The sequence below is a fragment of the Oncorhynchus tshawytscha genome, linkage group LG01 (genome assembly GCF_018296145.1).
Source record: "Oncorhynchus tshawytscha isolate Ot180627B linkage group LG01, Otsh_v2.0, whole genome shotgun sequence".
NCBI classification, from domain to species: Eukaryota; Metazoa; Chordata; class Actinopteri; order Salmoniformes; family Salmonidae; genus Oncorhynchus; species Oncorhynchus tshawytscha.
In genome coordinates this window covers 450,225-461,306 of record NC_056429.1, presented here as the reverse complement: position 1 = coordinate 461,306, position 11,082 = coordinate 450,225, and the positions used below count along the sequence as shown (strand labels likewise).

Here is an 11,082-nt window from a genome sequence, read left to right as displayed (position 1 = left end):
TCAATGCTGCTTCCTCGTGAATGAGCAAAACAAAAGACAGGAAGTAATTAAACACTCAGAACAGTTCCACATCCTTCATTCTACTGCTTTTGATAATCATGAAACCTGTTTTATACCTCAGGGAAATGACAGAACAGTTCTACACTGCTCCTGACTTGGTGGTCTTGTTGTTTCCAGGAAGTGTTTTTACTCTGTTCCTGACTGGGTGGTCTTGTTGTTTCCAGGAAGTGTTTTTTTTTCTACTGGGGAGAGAGACCAGAACACTACACCTCTAACCAGAGAGAGAGAGACCAGAACACTACTCCTCTAACCAGAGTTCTACTGGGAAGAGAGACCAGAACACTACTCCTCTAACCAGAGAGAGAGACCAGAACACTACTCCTTTAACCAGAGTTCTACTGGGATGAGAGACCAGAACACTACTCCTCTAACCAGAGAGAGAGACCAGAACACTACTCCTCTAACCAGAGAGAGAGACCAGAACACTACTCTCTAACCAGAGAGAGAGACCAGAACACTACTCCTCTAACCAGAGTTCTACTGGGAAGAGAGACCAGAACACTACTCCTCTAACCAGAGAGAGAGACCAGAACACTACTCCTTTAACCAGAGTTCTACTGGGATGAGAGACCAGAACACTACTCCTCTAACCAGAGAGAGAGACCAGAACACTACTCCTCTAACCAGAGAGAGAGACCAGAACACTACCCCTCTAACCAGAGTTCTACTGGGAAGAGAGACCAGAACACTACTCCTCTAACCAGAGAGACCAGAACACTACTCCTTTAACCAGAGTTCTCTGGGACTGGGATGATTGACCAGAACACTACTCCTCTAACCAGAGAGAGAACAGACCACCAGAACACTACTCCACTAACCAGAGTTCTACTGGGAAGAGAGACCAGAACACTACTCCTCTAACCAGAGAGAGACCAGAACACTACTCCACTAACCAGAGTTATAATGGGAAGAGAGACCAGAACACTACTCTAACCAGAGAGAGAGACCAGAACACTACTCCTCTAACCAGAGAGAGAGACCAGAACACTACGCCTCTAACCAGAGAGAGAGGCCAGAACACTACTCCTCTAACCAGAGTTCTACTGGGAAGAGAGACCAGAACACTACTCCTCTAACCAGAGAGAGAGACCAGAACACTACTCCTTTAACCAGAGTTCTACTGGGATGAGAGACCAGAACACTACTCCTCTAACCAGAGAGAGAGACCAGAACACTACTCCTCTAACCAGAGAGAGAGACCAGAACACTACTCCTCTAACCAGAGAGAGAGACCAGAACATTACTTCTCTAACCAGAGAACACTACTTCTACTGGGAAGAGAGAGACCAGAACACTACTCCTCTAACCAGAGAGAGAGACCAGAACACTACTCCTCTAACCAGAGTTTTACTGGGAAGAGAGACCAGAACACTACTCCTCTAACCAGAGAGCCAGAACACTACTTCTACTGGGAAGAGAGACCAGAACACTACTCCTCTAACCAGAGAGAGACCAGAACACTACTCCTCCTTTAACCAGAGTTATAATGGGAAGAGAGACCAGAACACTACTCCTCTAACCAGAAGAGAGACCAGAACACTACTCCTCTAACCAGAGAGAGAGACCAGAACACACTAACCAGAGAGAGAGACCAGAACACTACTCCTCTAACCAGAGAGAGAGACCAGAACATTACTCCTCTAACCAGAGTTCTACTGGGAAGAGAGACCAGAACACTACTCCTCTAACCAGAGAGAGAGACCAGAACACTACTCCACTAACCAGAGTTCTACTGGGAAGAGAGACCAGAACACTACTCCTCTAACCAGAGTTCTACTGGGAAGAGAGACCAGAACACTACTCCTCTAACCAGAGAGAGACCAGAACACTACTCCTTTAACCAGAGTTATAATGGGAAGAGAGACCAGAACACTACTCCTCTAACCAGAGAGAGAGACCAGAACACTACTCCTCTAACCAGAGAGAGAGACCAGAACACTACTCCTCTAACCAGAGAGAGAGACCAGAACACTACTCTAACCAGAGAGAGAGGCCAGAACACTACTCCTCTAACCAGAGTTCTACTGGGAAGAGAGACCAGAACACTACTCCTCTAACCAGAGAGAGACCAGAACACTACTCCTCTAACCAGAGTTTTACTGGGAAGAGAGAGAGACCAGAACACTACTCCTCTAACCAGAGAGAGAGACCAGAACACTACTCCTCTAACCAGAGACCAGAACACTACTTCTCTAACCAGAGAGAGAGACCAGAACACTACTCTAACCAGAAGAGAGACCAGAACACTACTCCTCTAACCAGAGAGAGACCAGAACACTACTCCTCTAACCAGAGAGAGACCAGAACACTACTCCTCTAACCAGAGAGAGAGACCAGAACACTACTCCTCTAACCAGAGAGCGAGGCCAGAACACTACTTCTCTAACCAGAGAGAGAGACCAGAACACTACTCCTCTAACCAGAGAGAGAGACCAGAACACTACTCCTCTAACCAGAGAGAGAGGCCAGAACACTACTTCTCTAACCAGAGAGAGAGACCAGAACACTACTCCTCTAACCAGAGTTTTACTGGGAAGAGAGACCAGAACACTACTCCTCTAACCAGAGAGAGAGACCAGAACACTACTCCTCTAACCAGAGAGAGACCAGAACACTACTCCTCTAACCAGAGAGAGAGGCCAGAACACTACTTCTCTAACCAGAGAGAGACCAGAACACTACTCCTCTAACCAGAGAGAGAGACCAGAACACTACTCCTCTAACCAGAGAGAGGCCAGAACACTACTTCTCTAACCAGAGAGACCAGAACACTACTCCTCTAACCAGAGAGAGACCAGAACACTACTCCTCTAACCAGAGAGAGAGACCAGAACACTACTCCTCTAACCAGAGTTTTACTGGGAAGAGAGACCAGAACACTACTCCTCTAACCAGAGAGAGAGACCAGAACACTACTCCTCTAACCAGAGAGAGAGACCAGAACACTACTTCTCTAACCAGAGAGAGAGACCAGATCACTACTTCTCTAACCAGAGAGAGAGACCAGAACACTACTCCTCTAACCAGAGAGAGAGTCCAGAACACTACTCCTCTAACCAGAGTTTTACTGGGAAGAGAGACCAGAACACTACTCCTCTAACCAGAGAGAGAGACCAGAACACTACTCCTCTAACCAGAGAGCGAGACCAGAACACTACTCCTCTAACCAGAGAGAGACCAGAACACTACTCCTCTAACCAGAGAGACCAGAACACTACTCCTCTAACCAGAGAGGCCAGAACACTACTTCTCTAACCAGAGAGAGAGACCAGAACACTACTCCTCTAACCAGAGAGAGAGACCAGAACACTACTCCTCTAACCAGAGAGAGAGGCCAGAACACTACTTCTCTAACCAGAGAGAGAGACCAGAACACTACTCCTCTAACCAGAGAGAGAGACCAGAACACTACTCCTCTAACCAGAGAGAGAGGCCAGAACACTACTTCTCTAACCAGAGAGAGAGACCAGAACACTACTCCTCTAACCAGAGAGAGAGACCAGAACACTACTCCTCTAACCAGAGTTTTACTGGGAAGAGAGACCAGAACACTACTCCTCTAACCAGAGAGAGTGACCAGAACACTACTCCTCTAACCAGAGAGAGAGACCAGAACACTACTCCTCTAACCAGAGAGAGAGACCAGAACACTACTCCTCTAACCAGAGAGAGAGACCAGAACACTACTCCTCTAACCAGAGAGAGAGGCCAGAACACTACTTCTCTAACCAGAGAGAGAGACCAGAACACTACTCCTCTAACCAGAGTTTTACTGGGAAGAGAGACCAGAACACTACTCCTCTAACCAGAGAGAGTGACCAGAACACTACTCCTCTAACCAGAGAGCGAGGCCAGAACACTACTTCTCTAACCAGAGAGAGAGACCAGAACACTACTCCTCTAACCAGAGAGAGAGACCAGAACACTACTCCTCTAACCAGAGAGAGAGACCAGAACACTACTCCTCTAACCAGAGAGAGAGAGACCAGAACACTACTCCTCTAACCAGAGTTCTACTGGGAAGAGAGACCAGAACACTACTCCTCTAACCAGAGAGAGAGACCAGAACACTACTCCACTAACCAGAGAGAGAGACCAGAACACTACTCCTCTAACCAGAGAGAGAGACCAGAACACTACTTCTCTAACCAGAGAGAGAGACCAGAACACTACTCCTCTAACCAGAGAGAGAGACCAGAACACTACTCCTCTAACCAGAGAGAGGCCAGAACACTACTTCTCTAACCAGAGAGACCAGAACACTACTCCTCTAACCAGAGAGAGAGACCAGAACACTACTCCTCTAACCAGAGAGAGAGACCAGAACACTACTCCTCTAACCAGAGAGAGAGACCAGAACACTACTCCTCTAACCAGAGTTTTACTGGGAAGAGAGACCAGAACACTACTCCTCTAACCAGAGAGAGAGACCAGAACACTACTCCTCTAACCAGAGAGAGAGGCCAGAACACTACTCCTCTAACCAGAGAGAGAGACCAGAACACTACTCCTCTAACCAGAGAGAGAGACCAGAACACTACTCCTCTAACCAGAGAGAGACCAGAACACTACTCCTCTAACCAGAGTTTTACTGGGAAGAGAGACCAGAACACTACTCCTCTAACCAGAGAGAGAGACCAGAACACTACTCCTCTAACCAGAGAGAGAGGCCAGAACACTACTCCTCTAACCAGAGAGAGACCAGAACACTACTCCTCTAACCAGAGAGAGAGACCAGACTCCTCTAACCAGAGAGAGACCAGAACACTACTCCTCTAACCAGAGTTTTACTGGGAAGAGAGACCAGAACACTACTCCTCTAACCAGAGAGAGAGACCAGAACACTACTCCTCTAACCAGAGAGAGAGACCAGAACACTACTCCTCTAACCAGAGAGGCCAGAACACTACTTCTCTAACCAGAGAGAGAGACCAGAACACTACTCCTCTAACCAGAGAGAGACCAGAACACTACTCCTCTAACCAGAGAGAGAGGCCAGAACACTACTTCTCTAACCAGAGAGAGAGACCAGAACACTACTCCTCTAACCAGAGAGAGACCAGAACACTACTCCTCTAACCAGAGAGAGAGGCCAGAACACTACTTCTCTAACCAGAGAGAGAGACCAGAACACTACGCCTCTAACCAGAGAGAGAGGCCAGAACACTACTCCTCTAACCAGAGTTCTACTGGGAAGAGAGACCAGAACACTACTCCTCTAACCAGAGAGAGAGACCAGAACACTACTCCACTAACCAGAGAGAGAGACCAGAACACTACTCCTCTAACCAGAGAGAGAGACCAGAACACTACTTCTCTAACCAGAGAGAGAGACCAGAACACTACTCCTCTAACCAGAGAGAGAGGCCAGAACACTACTTCTCTAACCAGAGAGAGAGACCAGAACACTACTCCTCTAACCAGAGTTTTACTGGGAAGAGAGACCAGAACACTACTCCTCTAACCAGAGAGAGTGACCAGAACACTACTCCTCTAACCAGAGTTTTACTGGGAAGAGAGACCAGAACACTACTCCTCTAACCAGAGAGAGAGACCAGAACACTACTCCTCTAACCAGAGTTTTACTGGGAAGAGAGACCAGAACACTACTCCTCTAACCAGAAAGAGTGACCAGAACACTACTCCTCTAACCAGAGAGAGAGACCAGAACACTACTCCTCTAACCAGAGAGAGAGACCAGAACACTACTCCTCTAACCAGAGAGAGAGACCAGAACACTACTCCTCTAACCAGAGAGAGAGAGACAAGAACACTACTCCTCTAACCAGAGTTTTACTGGGAAGAGAGACCAGAACACTACTCCTCTAACCAGAGAGAGAGACCAGAACACTACTCCTCTAACCAGAGTTTTACTGGGAAGAGAGACCAGAACACTACTCCTCTAACCAGAGAGAGAGACCAGAACACTACTCCTCTAACCAGTCCTCCTTGACTGACGTACTTTGTAACTTAATTTCAACTCCATCAATGAACTGGCTTTCACTAATGCATTGACATCAACGTGTGCGTTTATATTTATCTGGCAGGGGAGACACCTTCATCACAAAAGAGGTCCACCCAAGGCGAGGCTTGGCCATTACACTCTGGTTGTGCTGACCCCTGCGAAAAAACAATACATTAAATAAATAACTACGAAAGGACTTTTCCTGAAGGAAATGTGGTGTGATATTAGTAGAAATGGTAGTGATAGTAGTGATAGTAATGGTAGTGTAGTAATATTAGTAGTAATGGTAGTGATAGTAATGGTAGTGTAGTAATATTAGTAGTAATGGTAGTGATAGTAGTAGTAATGGTAGTGATATTAGTAGTAGAAGTAGTAATGGTAGTAGTAGTAGTGGTAGTAATTGTAGTAGTACTGATAGTAGTAGTAGTAGTAGTAATGGTAGTATTAGAAGTACTGATAGTAGTAGTAAAGGTAGTAGTGGTAATGGTAGTAATGGTAAAAGAGGTAATGGTAGTAGTATTGATAGTACTAGTAGTAGTAGAAGTAGTAATGGTAGTAGAGGTAGTAGTAATGGTAGTAATGGTAGTATTAGAAGTACTGATGTAGTAGTAGTAGTAGTAGTAGTAGTAGTAGTAGTACTGATAGTAGTAGTAGTACTGATAGTAGTAGTAGTAGTAGTACTGATAGTAGTAGTAGTGATAGTAGTAGTAGTGATAGTAGTAGTAGTAGTAGTAGTGATAGTAGTAGTAGTAGTAGTAGTAATGGTAGTAGTAGTAGTAGTAGTAGTAGTAGTAATGGTAGTAGTAGAGGTACTGATAGTAGTAGTTGTAGTAGTAATGGTAGTAATGGTAGTAGTAGAGGTACTGATAGTAGTGGTAGTAGTAGTAGAAGAAATGGTAGTGATAGTAGTAGTAATGGTAGTAGTACTGATAGTAGTAGTAGTGGTTGTAGTAGTAATGGTAGTGATATTAGTAGTAATGGCAGTAGTAGTATTAGTAGTAGTAGCAGTTGTAATGGTAGTAGTAGCAGTAGTGGTAGTAGTAGTAATGGTAGTAGTAGTAGTAATGGTAGTAGTAGTGGTAGCAATGGTAATAGTAGTAGTAGTAGTGGTAGTAGTAGTCGTGGTAGTAATGGTGGTGGTAGTAGTAGTGGTAGTGTTAGTAGTAATGGTAGTAGAAGTAATAGTATTAGTAGTAGTAATAGTATGGTAGTATTAGTAATGGCCATAGTAGTAATGGTAGTAATAATAGTAATAACTGTAATGATAGTGATAGTAGTAGTTTTTTATTTGACTAGGCAAGTCAGTTAAGAACAAATTCTTATTTTCAATGACGGCCTAGGAACAGTGGGTTAACTGCCTGTTCAGGGGCAGAACGACAGATTTGTACCTTGTCAGCTCGGGGATTCGAACTTGCAACCTTTCGGTTACTAGTCCAACGCTCTAACCACTAGGCTACCCTGCCGCCCCTGGTCGTTGTAGTAGTAATGGTAGTGGTAGTAGTGATAGCAATGATAGCAGTGGTAGTAATGGTAGTAGTAGTAGTAGCAGCAATAGTAGTAGTAGTAATGGTAGTCGCAGTAGTAATGGTAGCAGTAGTAGTAATGGTAGTAGTAGTAGTAGTAGTAGTACTACTAATGGTAGTAGTAGTAATACTTGTAGTAGTAAATGTTAGTAGTAGCAGTAATGCTAGTAGTAATGGTAGTAGTAGTAGTAATGGTAATAGTTGTAGTAGCAATAGTGTTATTATTAATGGTAGTAATAGTGCTAGTAGTAATGGTAGTGGTAATGGTGGTAGTAGTAATGGTAATAGTTGCAAGTAGCAAGTAATGTAGTTATAGTAATTAATGTAGGAATGGTAGTAGTAACAGTGGTAGTAGTAAGTTGCAATAGTAGTATTAGTAATGATAGTAGTATGAATGGTAGTAGTAATAGTGCTAGTAGTAATGGTAGTGGTAATGGTGGTAGTAGTATTAGTAATGGTATTAGTAGAAGTTGCAATTGTAGTATTAGTAATGATAGTAGTATGAATGGTAGTGGTAGTAATGGTAGTAGTAACGGTAGTAGTAGGAATGGTAGTAGTGATAGTGGTAGTAGTAGAAGGTGCAATAGTAGTATTAGTAATGATAGTAGTATGAATGTTAGTAGTAGTAATGGTAGTAGTAATGGTAGTAGTAATGGTAGTAGTGATAGTAGTAGTAGTAATGGTAGTAGTAGAAGGTGCAATAGTAGTATTAGTAATGATAGTAGTATGAATGGTAGTAGTAGTAATTGTAGTAGTGATAGTAGTAGTAGTAACAGTGGTAGTAGTAGAAGGTGCAATAGTGATTAGTAATGATAGTAGTATGAATGTTAGTAGTAATGGTAGTAGTGATAGTAGTAGTAGTAATGGTAGTAGTAGAAGTGCAATAGTAGTAGTAGTAGTATGAATGACATAGTAAGGTAGTGAGTAGTAGTAGTAATGGTAGTAACAGTAATGGTAGTAGTAAGGACATAGAGGAGGATGACGACAACAACAATGAGCTTGAAGCAGTGCTTGAAGAAGACGACGATTATTACTGAGTGGTCCTTTCGACTACCACATTGAGTAGGAGTCCTCTTTAAAGCAAACCCTGGGGTAAAACAAAACAAAATAACTCTGTTCTCTTTGTGTTCACACTGCCCTTGCCTTTGAATGAGGACTCAACTCTTCTGCCAGTTCACACCACCTGTGTTTTAGTCCGAGTCCTTTATGTTGCTATGTATAGAAAGGACATTCAGTCAATGTACTCTGGGTCTTTACAAAGTACAGGACAAGCCCTTCCATCAGTCCAGACTGATAGATATTTTTATTTTAATTTAACCATTATTTAACTAGGCAAGTCAGTTAATAACAAATTCTTATTTACAATGACGGACGACGCTGGGCCAATTGTGCGCCACCCTTTGGGACTCCCAATCACGGCCGGATGTAATACCGCTTAGATTTTAATAGCTAATAGATTACATTTAGTTAAAATATTAGATAGAATAATTGTAATCAGAGGATACTATTAACACGTAATAATAAATAACAGAAGAATAACTTCTGTAATTATTTTTTATTTTTTAGTACCCTACGCTGTATTCTCACACTATTCAAACCCCACAATCAATAAACAGCGTATGAAGCTCTCTTAGCCTTTCGATCAAATATTGCAAAAAAAAAATCAGGAAAAATAATAATATCTGCATTCTTGACAATCGCTAATAAAAAATTATTTTAAAACAGCACACTTTTTTTTCAGCGAACCTGGTGTGTAATCGTTAGTCAAACAGTCATCTAAAACGAGAGCTTCTATTGGACAACTTCAGGTAAACTCCTCCCCGTTCCATTATGTCTGCTTCCCTTCTAGGAAACGTTTTGCCACAGAATTGTCCAAATGAAAGTGCTGGAGTGTGTCAATGGCCCAATACTTTTGGAGTTTACTGAACTTTATATGATATAAGCCATCTCACTCTGAGGTAAATCAAGGTTACACACCACACAAATCATGTCACATAATACTGTACATTCCTGTTCTAATTTAATGACACCTATCCATAGATTAGGTCACCCACTCCATCCCTACTGATAACGCAGTGCCAAAACGTTCCTCTGGTCCAACTCCACCCACACATCCAACCAACCATTCAGCATGTTCTGAAAAGGATAACAATGTACAGTGGATCACAACAAGGTCTTCTGTTTTCAGCCTGCTACCGGACAACAAGGCTTGCTGTTTTCAGACTGCTACCGGACAACAAGGCTTGCTGTTTTCAGCCTGCTACCGGACAACAAGGTCTTCTGTTTTCAGCCTTCTACCAGACAACAAGGCCTGCTGTTTTCAGCCTGCTACTGGACAACAAGGCCTGTTGTTTTCAGCCTGTTACCAGACAACAAGGCCTGCTGTTTTCAGCCTGTTACCAGACAACAAGGCCTGCTGTTTTCAGCCTGTTACAAGACAACAAGGCCTGCTGTTTTCAGCCTTCTACCAGACAACAAGGCCTGCTGTTTTCAGCCTGCTACCGAACAAAAAGGCCTGCTGTTTTCAGCCTGCTACCGGACAACAAGGCCTGCTGTTTTCAGCCTGCTACCGGACAACAAGGCCTGCTGTTTTAAATGGTAGTGGTAGTAGTAATGGTAATAGTAGTAATGGTGGTAGTAGTAGTAGTAGTAGTAGTAATGGTGGTAGTAGTAGTAGTAGTAGTAGTAGTAATGGTATTATTAGTAGTAGCAATAGTAATGGTAGTAGTAGTAGTAATGGTAGTAGTAGTAGTAATGGAGGTAGGAGTAGTAGTAGTAGTAGTAGTAATGGTATTATTAGTAGTAGCAATAGTAATGGTAGTAGAAGTAGTAATGGTAGTAGGAGTAGTAGTAGTAGTAGTAGTAATGGTATTATTAGTAGTAGCAATAGTAATGGTAGTAGTAGTAGTAATGGTAGTAGGAGTAGTAGTAGTAGTAGTAGTAATGGTATTATTAGTAGTAGCAATAGTAAAGGTAGTAGAAGTAGTAATGGTAGTAGGAGTAGTAGTAGTAGTAGTAGTAATGGTATTAGTAGTAGTAGCAATAGTAAAGGTAGTAATGGTAATGGTAGTAGTGGCAGTAGTAATTGTTTTTCTTTTTTTAACCTTCATTTAACTAGGCAAATCAGTTTAGAACAAATTCTTATTTTCAATGACTAGGAACAGTGGGTTAACTGCCTTGTTCAGGGGCAGAACGACAGATTTAGTAATGGTAGAAGTAGTAATGGCATTAGAAAGTAGTAGTGGTAGCAGTAGTAATGGTAGTAGTAGTAGTAGTAGTAGTAGTAGTAGTAGTAGTAGTAGTAGTAATGGTAGTGGTAGTAATGGTAGTGGTAGTAGTAGTAGTAATAGTAGTAATGGTAGTGGTAGTAATAGTAGTAGTAGTAATGGTAGTAGAATAATGGTAGTAGTATTAGTGGTGGTAGTAGTAGTGGTAGTAATGTAGTAGTAGCAGTAGTAGTAATGGTAGTAGAAATAATGGTAGTAGTAGTAGTAGTAGTAATGGTATTATTAGTAGTAGCAATAGTAATGGTAG

At 42.6% G+C, this 11,082-nt stretch overlaps 1 pseudogene; it reads left to right on the top strand.

Moving 5' to 3' along the window:
- The first annotated feature begins 6,092 nt into the window (after window positions 1-6,092).
- Window positions 6,093-6,222, top strand: LOC112247883 (annotated as a pseudogene).
- Window positions 6,223-11,082: the final 4,860 nt, after the last annotated feature.